Raw genomic sequence first — 10,063 nt, 5'->3', positions numbered from 1 at the left:
TTTTTTTTTAGTGTATGCCAAGTATAGATATAAAAGTACAGTACCAAATTAGGTAGATAATATTTCCCTCAGAAAAGACTTGCCCTGTCTTTCGTCAGGAAGCTAGAGAGAGGGCCTAATCTCTTCACCTGCTCAGGAGTTGAGCTCTGTGGGAGCTGAGTGAGAGCATTGAGTAGTTTTAGTTCACTCAATTTTAAGCCTTGAGTGTGGTTGTCAAGTCCCTCCCTCCAGCAGAGATGGTCTCTGAACAGGTGGCTGTGGAGATTCGGGAACACTGAATGTCATCCCCAAGAAGTCTGCTGGATTTCCGAAGGAAGCTTCTTTACCAGGCCAACCACTATTCACCCACAAGGTTTCCCTCCAGGAAGCTACCCCAGAACCTACAGGCTATGTTAGGGGTCCCACCACCACCACACACCCTTTCCTTCATGTTTTTGTTACATTGCTCTGGTATGATCTGGGTTTGAACTGTCTTCCCACCCCATCCCTGCACCGTGTTTGCTCCTCCAGAGCAAGGGTTGTGTCTGTTCTTGCTCTGTTTCCCATTGTTACACAGTGGTGCTCAATAATTGTTGTGAGTTGAGTAAAAAGCTAACATTTAATAAATACTTGTTGAATGAACAAGGAAACAAATTTCTGGAGAAGGAGTATGCTAACAGAGGGATGGAGAGCCAACATGGCATTTGGAACAGACTTTTGCTTTGTGTCTGCAACCAAGTCCAGGTTAGAGAGGGCCATAACAGCACATCCAGCCCTTCTGATGGGTGTGGAGCTATGAAGCAGTTATGAAAAGGAGACAGCAAAGTGTTTAAAGACATGGAAACAAGCATTGGTCTTGCTCAACAGATTTTGAGGATGGTTATTACAGGGGGAGAAGCATATTTGGAGCATTTTATCACTATCTAGAGGGACTAAGGAATGACAGGCTTCCCTTGAGGAAGAAAAGGAAGGTTTGGGTATTGTTCTTCCATCATGGAGGCCTGGATAAGAGTGGAGGTGAGCAGCAGGTGACCCAAAGAAGATGGCCTTCCTCACTGACTGATCAGCGTATACCCATTTTGACTTTGTAAACTGGTTTCTGGCATGCACAGCATGCATGCCAGAGTCATAAACTGTACATGACTAAAAGGAGGGCAGATGGACCATCCATTCTGCAGGAAAAAGATGGTCCCTATATCTAAATGATGGGCTCTAGTAAGTAGTTATGATCCTCCGGCACGGAAGACAGAAACAGATGCAGCAAGCAGATGCCAGGTGAAATGGTAAGATGCTGGCTGGCTTTACTTGGGGGGAGATGGGTGAGGACTAATGGGAGCAGCCAGAGATCACTGGCCTCAGAGAGTGAGTGGGAGTTAGGTAAAGAGTAGAAGGTAGGGTGGCCCTGGCAGAGGGGGCAGCATGTGCAAATGCTTAGAAGCAGCAAAGAAGTGCTCAGCATCTTTGTGGAACTGAAAGGTTGGTGACTGAAGCATAGTGAATGAGGGCAGGGGACCTTGAAGAGGTGGAGAGGAGCCAGTTCAGCCACATAAAGGGTTCTGGATTTATTCAATGTCAATGCCCAGTTTGCAGATTCAAAAGCGCTGACTGCAATGAATGTGGGTTGAATAAATGAGTGAGTGAGTAAGTGAGTGAATGAATGAATGAATATTATCAAGTGAGGAGATGAGAGCACACAGGCTTAAAAATAGAGACCCAAATAATTCTATTTATTGAAGAAGGGGCAGTGAGACTTTCCATTAAGACCAGAGATTCTGAGAAATTCTTTCCTGGGCTGCAGCATGGGGATTTGGATGTTCCTGGCTGCAGCCTTCACTTTCCCCCAGGTTCCCGGCCCCCTTGAGCCCTGTCCTGGAAGAGGAGAAGGAGGGCCCACATGAGCTGGTGCTGCCCAGGGGCACGGGAGCCACCAGCTGTGACCCTGCACCAGAAGCCAGCTTCTCACCCCTTCCATCATCCCCAGGTCCCCTTGTCTGAGCAGGGAAGGGGCACCCACAAACACAAGTACAACAGGGGCCAGAGATCCAGAGAAGCCTTGAGAGCTGGTACTCACAGGGTGCTCGTCTCTGAAGACTGCCCTGAAGTGGAGGCCTTTGGGACCTGTGGGCTTTCACACTCACAAAGCATCCTCGCCCCGCCACACCATGACTTCATAGTCAGGATGCTGTAGAGACACAGAAGGATCCTTACAGCCCCTCCCCCTCTCGCACACACACACAACCTCTGGTTTATCCCATTTGCCTCTCAATTTGAAATCCAGATGTGGGCTTGTTTAATATAGACTCAATATAAGGTTCAGATATATGCTATTGGAGAAAGGGTACAAGGGCGCATTTTCCACCCAAGGAGATGACAGCCTCACTTTTGAGAGAATGTCCTATCATGGCCCTTCATCTGGGCCCCTTCCCACTCCCCATTTTAAAATTCACTTGTGAGAATGACCACCTGGGGTGAAGATTTAAATGGAAGCATTTCTCACTGAATTTAATACAACACCAGAATGCTCTACATGGCGGACAAGGACCTACACAGTGTAGGCTGCCTCTCCTGCAGGCACGCGATCATCGATCATCGCAATCATGGGGCTCCAGCCACACCCCCTTTCAGTTCCTTGGCAGATGACTGAAGAATGTTTCCCTTCCTCCCAGCATGGAGTCCCCTCCACACAGCCGCCCTTCTGATTCTTCACCTCTCTGCCTCCAACACACTCCTGGTAAAATGTCACCTCACAGAGCTCCTGCCTGACTGCCTCCACTCCTCCCCCAGCCTGTCCCTTCTGCCCATATTCCCTTCATATTTCTTCTCTAGCACTTTTTAAAACACATAATTCTCCATCCACTTGTGTGATTGTTTGATTTGCATCTGCCTCTCGTTAGCCAGGAGTCTCCGGGTGGTACAAACCATTAAATGTACTTGGCTGCTAACCAAAAGGTTAGTTGTTAGAGTCCACCCAGTGATGCCTCAGGAGGAAGACGTGGTGATCTAATCCCACAAGATCAGCCACTGAAAACCCCATGGAGCACAGTTCTACTCTGACACTCATGGGGTCATCATGAGTCAAAATCAGCTCCACCACAGCTGTCCCATTAGCCTGGAGACTCCATGGAGTGGCCAGCATGTCTCTCATTTACTTCGGTGTACCCAGCATTTAGCGAGGGGCCTGGCACTGAGTAGACTCTGAATATGTATTTGTTGAATGGTTACTTTGCCCAGATCTGCCTCACTGGAAGGTTCTGGATATTCACAAAGAGGCTAGTTGGAGGCGAGCAAAAGGACTGCCACATGTCACTTTTGCTGCTGTGCAGGGTCTCCAGCTACTCTTTTCTGTCTGATTTCTCTGATGTCCTGCCTGTGTTCTGCTCGCCCCGCTCCCAAACCTCTCCTCAAGAAGGGATCTGATAGACTACTCTGAGAAGTAGGCAGCAACAGGGCTTTACAACCCATTTAGAAAAATGAAGTTGGAAAATGTTACCCCACCCTCCGCCCCTCCTTCCTCTCCCCTTCCCTGCTTTCTAATCTTGGGGTACCCAGAATCCCTGGTGAAGGTCAATGAACATCACATTTTCCTCCAAATTCTCCCATTTGTAATGGAAATGTATACCTTGTGTCTGTTCCACCATTGTATTTAGGAAGAAGATACCCTGTAGTCTAGATTGCACATGTTCTCAGATGAAGAAGAACTTTGCCCCAGGATGGAATATGCCTAACGTCTCACCCATATTTGATTTAGATGATCCAGAAGATGAGGTTTTGGACTTAGAGTTGATTCAAGACTTTTGGGATGATGTGATGGGGTGAATGTGTTTTGCATGTGGCAAGGACATAAATTTTGAGGGGCCGAAGGGTGGAATGTTAGGATTGAATTGGGTCCCCAAAAAATATGTGTCATAAATTCTAATCTCTATGCCTGTAGTTATAATCCCATTTGGGAATGGGTTGTCTTTGTTATGTTAGTACAGGATTAGTGTAGGGTGTGTCTTAAGTCAATTTCTTTTGAGATATAGAAGGGATGTTTTGAGATATAAAAGAGATTAAACAAGCAAGCAAAAGAAGCAGAGATGGGAGAAGAAAGATGCCAAGCCACATGAAGATCACCAAGGAACAGATGCTAAAAGAGATGGTGTTATGGATTGAATTGTGTCCCCCAAAAATGTATGTCAACTTGGCTATTCCATGATTCCCAGTATTGTGTGATTGTCCACCTTTTTTATCTGATGTGATTTTCCTGTGTGTTGTAAATCCTACCTCTATGATGTTAATGAAGTGGGATTACCAGCAGCTATGTTAATAAGGCAGGACTCAACCTACAAGATTAGGTTGTGTCATGGTCTGACTGAGACTCGAAGGACGCCGGAGGTCATGGTCCTCCAGCCTTCTGTTATCCCAAGACTGGAACCATTTCCAAAGACAACTCTTCAGACAGGGATTGGACTGGACTATAAGAGAAAATGATACTGGTAAGGAGTGAGCTTCTTAGCTCAAGCAGACACATGAGATTATGTAGGTAGCTTCTGTCTGGAAGTGAGATGAGAAGGCAAAGGGGGACAGAAGCTGGCTGAATGGGCACGAGGAATACAGGGTAGAGAGGAGGAGTGTGCTGTCTCGTTAGGCGGAGAGCAACTAGGAGTACTAGCAATGTGTGTGTAAGTTTTTGTACAAGAGACTGGCTTGATTTGTAAGCTTTCACTTAAAGCACAATTAAAAAAATAAAGTAAAATAAAGATTAGGTTGTGTCTTAAGTCAATCTCTTTTGAGACATAAAAGAGAGAAGTGGACAGAGAGATATAGCGACCTCATACCACCAAGAAAGCAACACTGGGAACAGAGCATGTCCTTTGGACCTGAGGTTCCTGTGCTGAGGAGCTTTTAGGCCAGGAGATTAATGACAAGGACCTTCCCCCAGAGCTGGCAGAGATAGAAAGCCTTGCCCTGAAGCTGGCGTCCTGAATTTGGACTTCTAGCCTCCTAGACTGTGAGAAAATAAATTTCTGTTTGTTAAAGCCATCCACTTGTGGTATTTCTGTTTTATAGCAGCACTAGATAACTAAGACAGATGGGAACCTCCCTCCAAAGCCGAAGGAGGGAGAGGGCCTTCCCCTGGAGCTGGCACTCTGACTTTGGACTTCTAGCCTCCTAACTGTGAGAAAATTAATTTCTGTTTGTTGAAGCCACCCATTTGTGGTATTTCTCTTGTTGCTACAAGATAACTAAGACAAACATATTTACAAAAAAAAAAGAGTAACTGCTGAGGCTGTTTATGTACAACCAAATACCTCCTGGGATTTAGTTCCTTCGTTTGGAGGTTTGGGGTCATAGTTTCATGAGATAGCCCAGTTAACTGGCCTAATCATGTGTTTAGTGCTTCTGTTTTACCACCTGGTTCACTGCATAGTGCCTAGGGTCTTAAAAGCTTGCAAGCAGTCATCCAAGGTACAATTGGTCTCTATTCACCTGGAGCAACCGAGGAAAAGCGAGAGTCAGGAATGGAAAGAGAATATGGAATGTGTGGCTAATTGCCTCCACGAACAACTCCCTCCTTTGCCACGAGACCAGAAGAACTGGGTGGTGCCCAGTTACCATTAGTGAACATTTCAATCAAAGATTCCATAGAAGAATCTTGATCAAATAGGGGAAAATACAGAAAAGAATTTCAAGTTCTCATGGTCTCCAGACTTTCTGGAGCCATGAAAGTGGATGAACCCCTGAAACTATTGCCCTGAGCTATACTTTAAACCTTAAACCAAAAATATTCCCTGAAGTCTTCTTAAAACCAAACAATAGTTGAGCTTAACTAATAAAAAAGGCCTGCCTTGAGCATTACGTTCTTTTAAAAACTATCTATATGGGATAAATTGACAACAGCAACTCAAAAGATTAGATAGGAATCTTAGGGGGCAGTGAGTTTATATTAATGACAGAGGAACAACTTAAAAAAGGAGGGTGAGAATGGTTGCACGACTCAAAGAATGTAATCAGTGTCACTGAATTGTACATGCAGAAACTGTTGAATGGGTGTGTGCTTTGCTGTGTATATTCCCAAGACCAACAACAAAATAAATAAAAATTAGAAAAAAGAAAAAACTTCACATTACCCAACAAACAAGAGAGGAACTGCTGACCGCTTGCTCCCCAAGGCCCGTTATGTTCTTCTGTGTGAACTCACATGTTGGCTCACACTGGAGCGTGGGAATCGTCTGTACCCTGATAGAATCGCTCAGATACCTGGATGGATGTGGATTAAGACGGCTCCAAATACCAGGCTAGGGCTCTGTGCCTGCACTCTCCAGCATGAAACACAAAGTCACCAATGCTCAATGTGAATCTCTCATGGGGGACTTTATGTCTCTTCCAAAGGACACAGAGAGATGACCCCAATTAAGGACAGACATTGGCATTATGGGCACTAGAGCTGTCTGCTGCTCTCCCATAAATGTCTTCTAGTGTGTTAGTTCAGGTCCTGTGAGAAGAAAATACCAGGATGGAGTAGACATGAGAGGGAGTTACTGGAGAAAATACCCGTGGTGGGGGGAATGGGGAGGGAGACAGAGGAGGGTTCCTAGACTACAAGGCAGGGCTAACCCCTTTGGAGGAGTGAAGTAAGGGAAGTAGTAAGGAAGGCCTTAGATGGCTGTCTAAGAGCCCTCAGGTCAAAGTCCCCTGTTGGAGGAGCCCCACATCTCGCAGGAATGGCCTGCCTTAGTATCCCGGCCATGCTCAGCTGTGGCTGGGAGCAGCCTGTGGAAGTGCGACCTCAGCATAAACCTGGTGGTAGACTCAGACCGCAGCTGCTGTAGCCGTCAGACAGTCGTGCTCCCCACAGTAGTAGATCTGAGAGTCCCAGTGGACCAAGAGGGCCACAGCCCAGTCCTCTCCTAGCCCTGGCATCAGTTCAGCCCCTACCCAGGATGAGTATCCTGGGTCTGCAGGAGCCCAACAAGGTCAGGTCTCAAGTGGGTGGGGGCTGTGGATGGAGGCAGTGTCCCCACCCGCCTGGGATGAAGTTCACCCTGGACAGCCGGCCCCACACAGAGGGAAGATCAATGAGGCACTTCAACGCCTATGAAGGGTTGGAACTCCCCAGAGGAAACCAAACCATGAAATCATTTTCAACACAAAAGGCCCATTTATTTTGACAAGGAAAAATCAAAAGGCTTCCATCAGCCCTGTGATGTGGTGGGCACCCTTTGGGCGGCTACTCTGTCTTGTGGTTCATCCGTAGCTTTTGACAGCCCACAGCTCTCAGAGGACCAGATCAAATCTTTTTCATGCTTTTTGTTTTGTTTTGTTTTACAGCTTAGTGAACTGTGCACATTTTGTGAGAGAAAAAGCATGTCAGCTTCCAGTCTGCGTCAGCCACCTCCAGAGAAGGAACGCTGTGGAATGTCCCAGCCTCCTGGCCCAGCTCAGTAGTTTCCCTGAGACAGCAGATTTTAGGTTTAAAAGCCATTTTCTCAGGGAGACAGGACTGTGAAGAAGACCTAAGCTTGATATTCCGTTTCCAAGCCCAGTCACTGGCTTCTCTGAGGCTCCACAGCCCCAGGCGAGTGTTGCCGCCCTAGGTTTCTCTCCATCTTCCATCTGAGCATCACTTTCCTGAATTCCCCAGTAGATTAGTTGTGCCAGACTGACTGAGTATGACACATAGCTCCGGCCTTTGTGCTGAGTTTTTATCTCTTAAATGGTTGAGGCTTAAAGAAGGGGAGGCGAGTGGGCTCGAGCACGTCAGCAGATGTGAAGTCAGCCAGGCAAAAATAAATGGGGCTCACTTCCTTCCTCTCTGTGGGGCTCGGATTCCCCATGTGCTGGTAACTTCTCCTACCCCATGTCAGATGGGGAACTGCTTCACACCCAGGTCACCGTTAGCAGTTTCTTTAGCAGCTTCTCGGGTTCCCTAGGGCTGCCCTCAAGCTGTGAGGAGCCTCCTTCATAGCTCACATCCTCGCCACGTTTATGAAAATGACACAGGCACTCCCTCTTTCTGGTGTCGCTTTACAAATGTAGCACAAATGTTCTCAAGTCCTCTGGCCTTCTAGAGTCACCCCTTCCTTTGTCCTCCAAGTTAAATAGAACCAGCCCCCATCCCATGAAACTGGAAAAGTCATGCCCTCTCCCCTCAGAGACTGCCCCTGCCAAGTTCACCAATGGCTTCCATGTTGCCAGAGCCAATGGACACTTTTCCATCCATGTCTTAATTTCACAGACACAGTGTTCTGTTATCCTATCTCCCTGGCTTCTCTGCCTCAGCCTCATTTTCTGGCTCTTCTTTCCCTCTGAGTTCCTCAGGGCTTGGCCCCAGCCCTCTATTCTTCTCGAACTCCACCCTCTCCCCTGATGAGCTCCCTCAGGTCCCTGGCTTCAAACGCCAATGGCTCCAAACCTCACTCCCAACAAATCTCTACTCTGACCACTCAGCTGTTTTCTTCACCTCTCCTCTTGATTTTCCCTCCACCTCTCTTTCTCCTCAAGTCTGTCCCACTTCAGTAAATGACTCATTACCTGTCCCCCAACCCTCCCAGTTGCTCAAACAAGAAATTTGGGAGTTCTCTTTGGTCCTTCCCTTCCCCTGATTTCTCCACCCACAATTCCTGTCAGCTTAGCCTCATAGGACATCTTCAGTCTGACCACTGCTCTCCAGCTCCAGTGTCACCTCCCTGATCTCAGCTGCATCTTCTCTCACCTGTGCTACAACAGCCTTCTCACCTCTTCACCCGTCTCCTGGCTTCCACCCTTGGTAGCCATGGTTTGACTTCCTCTGAGGAGTTCCAACCCTTCATTGATGTTAAAGTCCCCCGTTGATCCTCCCTTTGTGTGGGGCCAGCTGTCCTGGGTGACCACCTTCACCCCAGGTGGTTGGAGAGGCCTGAGTGGGGACAGCTGCCTCCATCCACAATCCCTACCCACTCAGGACCTGACCTAGCTGGGCTCTCCCAAAACCTCATCATCTTTTTAGAACTCAGCTCATTTCATGCCACCCTCCTTCTTAACCATCCCTACTGGCTTCCTTTTGCTCTTGGGATACAATTCAGTGCTGTAGCCAGGCTGGGTGACCCTGTCTTGGCCATCTAGTGCTGCTATAACAGAAATACCACACGTGGATGGCTTTAACAAAGAGAAACTTATTCTCTCACAGTCCAGTAGGCTAGAAGTCCAAATTCAGAGTGCCGATTCCGGGGGAAGACTTTCTGTCTCTGTTGGCTCTAGAGGAAGGTCCTTGTCATCAGTCTTTTCTTGGTCTGGGAGCATCTCAGAGCAGGAACCTCAGGTCCAAAGGGTGTGCTCTGCTCCCAGCACTGCTTTCTTGGTGATATGAGGTCCCCATGTCTCTCTGCTTGCTTCTCTTTTATATCTCAAAAGAGATTGGCTTAAGACACTAGCTAATCTTGTAGATCTCATCAATATATAACTGCCGCTAATTCATCTTATTTCATCATAGTGATAGGATTTATAACATGTAGGGAAATCACATCAGATGATAAAATGGTGGACAATCATACAATACTGGGAATTATGACCTAGCCAAGTTGACAGATATTTTTGGGAGACACAATTCAATCCATGACAAGCCCTCTGCCCCAGCCCCTAGCCTTTCTCCCCAGAACTGTGACACTGCCGTCTCTTCTGCAAGGAGGCTCCTCCCAGGTGTCCGAGCACCAACCTTCAGAGCTCCACTCGAATGTTACCTCCCCAACAGGTTCCCTGAAAACTCTCCTAACTTTATTTTATGGAGACCTTTTAGCTCCATTTTCTTAATCTCTTCCTTCTAGACTATGAGCAGCATGCATGTGTTACTAAATTTTATAACCAAAATATGGATTATATTCATGGACCAAAATGCCATCTGCTTGGCGCCTCACTGTCAGTAATACAGAGAATTGGCTGAGTGATTAAACGACAGTTGCTCTCTCGCAGCTTCACTCGATCTATTACTGTCGAGTCGATTCCAACTCGTGACCTTGCTCTACAGGGTTTTCTTGGCTGTAACGGAAGTGGGTCACCAGGGCTTTCTTCCACTGTACTGCTGGGTGGGTTAGAACTGCCAACTTTTCGGTTAGTAGTCAAGTGCTAA

This window comes from Loxodonta africana, chromosome 22 (genome assembly GCF_030014295.1).
Source record: "Loxodonta africana isolate mLoxAfr1 chromosome 22, mLoxAfr1.hap2, whole genome shotgun sequence".
In the NCBI taxonomy this organism is placed as follows: domain Eukaryota; kingdom Metazoa; phylum Chordata; class Mammalia; order Proboscidea; family Elephantidae; genus Loxodonta; species Loxodonta africana.
The sequence above is the reverse complement of the archived record's forward strand: the minus strand, read 5'-3'. Positions refer to the sequence as shown.